This window comes from Lactuca saligna, chromosome 6 (assembly GCF_052625555.1).
Source record: "Lactuca saligna cultivar CGN05327 chromosome 6, ASM5262555v1, whole genome shotgun sequence".
In the NCBI taxonomy this organism is placed as follows: domain Eukaryota; kingdom Viridiplantae; phylum Streptophyta; class Magnoliopsida; order Asterales; family Asteraceae; genus Lactuca; species Lactuca saligna.
Window position 1 is genome coordinate 119,695,489 of NC_136422.1, and position 5,156 is coordinate 119,700,644.

The window sequence follows — 5,156 nt, forward strand, 5'->3', positions numbered from 1 at the left end:
TTCCACCTGTATTATATGGTTTTCATAAAACAACTGAAGGTGATACATTTATCAGTGATAGTACATTGATAAATCTGAATGAACCTAAAAACTAAAAGGAAGCCATAGTAGGCCCCAAGTCTGAAAAAAGGAAAGAGGATATGGACAACGAGATTCAATCCATGTATGACAATCAAGTTTGGAACTTGGTTGACAACATTTCGGGTCAAAAGACAGTCAGGTGCAAATGGATATTTAAGAAGAAGACCGACACGGATGGGAAAGTACACACATATAAGGCGTGGCTGATTGCAAAGGGCTTTACTCAAACTCAGGGAGTTAACTATCATGAGACATTCTCTCCAGTAGCAAAGATTAAGTCTATAAGGGTTATGTTGGCCATAGCTGCATTTCATAACTTTGAAATATGGTGAATGGATGTCAAAACCGCTTTCCTTAATGGAAAGTTAGCTGAAGATGTTTACATGAGTCAGCCAGGGGGTTTTCTCAATGCAAAGTACCCTAATAGAGTGTGTAAGCTTGAGAGATCCATTTATGGATTGAAACACGCATCTCGTAGTTGGAATCATTGTTTTGATGAGAAAGTCAAAGAGTTTGGATTTTCTAGAAGTGATGATGAGTCCTGTGTTTATTTCAAGGATAGTGGGACTGTGGTTAGCTTTCTTGTGTTGTTTGTGGATGACATACTACTCAAAAGAAATGAAATCCCAACCTTGTAGGAGGTTATGTCCTGGCTTGGGAAGTGCCTTGCTATGATGGATCTTGGAGAAGCTACCTATATCCTAGGGATAAGGATGTTGAGAGACAAGAGTAAGAGACTAATAGGACTTAGTTAAAGTACTTACTTGGACAAGGTGCTGAAGTATTTCAGCATGGAGAACTCCAAGAAAGGTGACTTACCTATCCAAAGCAATACCAAATTGAGTAAGACTCAAAGTCCGAGTACAGAGGCTGAGATAGCAGAAATGAGTCGAGTACCGTATGCTTCTGTGGTTGGCTCAATCATGTATGCGATGACTTGTACTCGCCCTAATGTGTAACATCCCAAGTGTAGGAATATAAGTTCGGGGTGCTATGTGTAAATAAAGGAGTAGACTCGACGAGTTGGTGTCTTAGCTCGTCGAGTCGGAACGGGTGGTGGGCACGTGTTAAGTGACCCGACTCACGGAGTCGACGGCTGGACTCGACGAGTCGGTGCCGGGAAGAGAAAACCCGAATTTTTGGGTTTGCATCCTATTTAAAAGACCTTAAGTCCTCACCCCAGCCTCTTTGTTACCACTTGAGAGTCAGGAAACCCTAATCTTGTGTGTGAGCCATTGGAGAGAGTTTTGAAGCTTTGGAAGGTGAATCTAGTAAAGGAGGCTTGTATATCAAGAGGCTAGCATCAAGGAATTTGTGTAGATCTAGAGTCTAATTCAGCTTGGCACATCTTGGAGGTAACAATTCATTACCTTGATCTCTCCTCTTCTAGATCTACTCATGGATGGAGTTTGGGGCCATTTTAGCATGTTTAGGACCCATTTCGAGTTTTGGGTCTAGATTTGAGGTTGCAACTTCAGATCTAGACTTGTCTTGGTCCATGGAGACATAAAGTATAAGCCCTTTTAGCATGTATGTGAGCATTCTTGTCTTGAACCTTCTCTCTAGCTTGTATTGAGCAAATACCACCTTGCATGCACGTAAAGTTGGAAACTTTACATGTAAAACTAGCCTTAGGAGTCCATATCTATGAATTGGAAGTGATGGGATGGACTGAAATCGTCTAATTGGGGATGACTTAAGTGAAATCGGTGAGTCCGTTCTTGGACTCGAGGAGTCGGGTCGTAAACCCTAACCCATCTAGTTACGATGAGGATCAGTGAGTAGAGTGGTGACTCAGTGAGTTGGATAGGCTAGGACTCGAGGTTTGATAAACTCGACGAGTCATGAGGTGACTCGGCGAGTGAAGTCGTCATATGAGGGCTTTCTGAGTTTAAGAACTCGGCGAGTCAATGGGCTAACTCGGAGAGTAGGGTCAATTAGGAAGGTTGACTTTAACCAGGACTTTGACTTTGAACAAGAATTGACCAGTTTGACTTCCAAAGGTATTTTGGTAAATTGGGCACTTATAGATATGGTTTCATGATATTTGCATAATTAGCCATATGTTTAGCATATATTTTTATACATTTTTAGCTAATTATGTGCATAATGTGGACAAAAGGTACTTAATAATGCTTAAATTCTGTTTTTCAGTCCAAAAGACATGCTTGGAAGCAAAAAGGAATAAGGAGAAGCGATTAGAGACCAAAGAATGAAGGAAAAGGAAAAACCACACATCTACTCGGCGAGTCCATGCACCAACTCGGCGAGTCCATGAGAATGTTCCCGAAGAAAAGTAAAAAACCCTTGCCGTACACGGATTTCACACTGGTACTCAGCGAGTCCACGACCTACTCGCCGAGTAGCCCCTGTTTTGTGATAACCATAAATATGGGGTCATAATACGAATTAAAGACTTTTCTGGCTTCCTTGGAGATAGAGCTACGATTGGAGAAACCTTTGAACACCTGAAAAACCCTAACATTGATCTTTTGAAGTTTTGAGGCGAATTAGGTTATATTTTCCACTTAATCTTAGGATTGGATTATGTTTAGCTTAATCAAATTCGTGTTGAGCTTGTTTTCCTTGTAATCATGAGCTAAATTTCGGATGGTTTATGTTTTAATTATTACTTTTGTTAATTGTTTACAGGTGATTTTATTAAATTAAGTTTGTTAAAGAACCTTATGCATTAACCACAACTATTTTCTGTTAATTGGAAGACAATTAAGCTGCATGAACATCTCTTAGTTGTTAACCTCATATGTTTATGTGACCACTTTATCATATGTCTAGGAATAATGAACATGAAACTAGAATTAGTACGAGAATGGGTAAATTAATGTGTGATCTTGTTTGAGAAACCAACAAACAAGAGGTTAGTTGAATCACCCACTTGATTAACCAATTAGAAATCTTAGTTAATCCAAATAATTGAAGTAGGGAATTAATTAGTTTAAACAATTGGCCACTGCTTGAATTGATTAATTGTCTAAGGGTTAGTATTAGTGAATATGAACCTAACCACTATAGTTGGTAAACAATAACAATTAATATATCACATTATTATAAAAATAACCATAGGAGTGAATTGGTTTGACCTAAACAGAAACTCTTTATCAAAATTTGGTGAATTTTTACTTGTTTTAGCTCTTAGTTAAATCACGTGTTAGGTGGGTTGTTTAAGTTTCTAGTCTTGTAAAACTAGAGAAAAACATTTACTTTTATTACTTGCTTAGTTAAAATTAGTTGTTTGTTTAATTTCCGTTCACTGAGTTCGGCACTCTACTTATCCAACTATACCACTAAAAGACAGGTTCACTACCTTTGTGTGCTAAATTTATAGATTAAAAGTAGGATTAAAACAAGTACATTTTACACACATCAAGTTTTTGGCTCTGTTGTTGGGGAACGGTTCAAAAATTAATCTAATTCCTAATTTTATCGATCCATTGTGTGAGTTTTCTTGCAAAAAGTTAATTTTTTTTCAGTCATTCAGTAAGTAGGTTAGGTTTTAGAATTTATTAGATTTTTTTAGCATTTTTTTAGAATTATTATCTTTAGTTTTATTTTTTCAATAAAACAAGCTACTCGCCGAGTGCACTCGCACCTAGTCGGCGAGTAGCCTGCTGTTTGACATTTATTTTTCATTTAGTTAAGTTGCATTTTTTTGTTCTTTTTACATGTTTTTCTTGTTTTATTGCAGGACTTTCATGACCAGAGGATCCAGCGCTCCACTGGTACCCCCGCTTGAAGACCCGGAATCCGCATTGAGAAAGAAAAAATGCAAAGACGTGGAAAGGTCAAATACACCTAAGAAGTCACCTCTATCTAACTTGAAGAATGCTTTTGGGAAGAAGAAGAACAGCAAATCAGGAGTATCCAGCGCATCTTTAGCAAGCGAAGACCCGATCAAAGAAGACACCGAGTACGACACCGAGGAGGAAGAAGAACCTACATACGGGCACGACTCCGATTCCGGCGACGAGTTAGCTCTTACCATGGCTAACATTGATGAAATTCCCATGGGAGAATGGAAGAAGAGGATTCGCAATGACACTGGCCTGGGACTTGTGCTACCCGCTATTCCCGCAACTGCTACTTTTGAGCTTAAGGGTCACATCCTTGCTCAACTTAAGGAGATTTGCTTCATCGGCAAAGACCATGAAGATGCTTACAAGCACTTGGATGAAGTCAATGATGTGGCTGATTACTTTAATGTTCCAAATGTGCCTCGGGAAACTCAGCTACTTCGCATGCTTCCGGTTACTTTGAAGCGTGCTGCAAAGGATTGGCTCAAGTCACTACCCCTGGATCGATCACTACATGGGCCCAATTGAAAGAAGAATTCATTGATCAATTCTACCCGCTATCCAAGATATCCAAGCTAAAGAAAGCCATTGGTAACTTTGAACAACAAGCAGGGGAGTCACTATATGAAGCTTGGGAGAAGTACAAGAGCTTGCTATGGAATTGCCCACATCATGACCTCAATAGGCAACAAGAAGTCTCCATCTTTTATGATGGAGTAAAGGTTACCACAAGGCAATTACTTGACTCGCAAGGTCCACTCACGAAGAAGGCACCTCCAGTGATAAAGCAATCAATTGAAGAATTCTCTAAGCATTCTAGAGAATACCATAATCCAAGAAATGATGTGACTAGGGGGGGCGCCTATGCAGCTTCAGAAGACTTGTTAGCAGTCATGGCTATGCTAAAAACCATGGATAGGAGGATGGATAAAATGGATCAAATGGTACATGCTATTCAGGTGGGTTGTGAGAATTGCAATGGGCCTCATCTTACTAGAGACTGCGACTTGGATGAAAATGGCAACAAAAAGGTGCAAGTTTGTTACTCAAATGGGGACCGATATGATGAAGATTGGTGTAAACCAAAGAAGGAGTGGCTCCCTTATGACGAGTACAAGAAGGCTAAGGAGGATAAGTACAAGCAAAAGGGAAGAGGTTTTTACCAAAAGGAGGAGTCAACACAAGAAAGAAAAACAAATTTGGAAGAGATGCTTACCAAATTTGTAGCTGCTTCAGAAAAGAGACATAATGATCATGATGTTG

The 5,156-nt window shown here is 39.4% G+C and overlaps 1 non-coding gene across 1 annotated transcript; it reads right to left on the minus strand.

Moving 5' to 3' along the window:
* Window positions 1-4,465: 4,465 nt before the first annotated feature.
* Window positions 4,466-4,572, minus strand: LOC145003668 (small nucleolar RNA R71). The gene has a single exon (XR_013662116.1). It is a non-coding gene; the product is annotated as a small nucleolar RNA R71 (small nucleolar RNA).
* Between the last annotated feature and the right edge of the window lie 584 nt (window positions 4,573-5,156).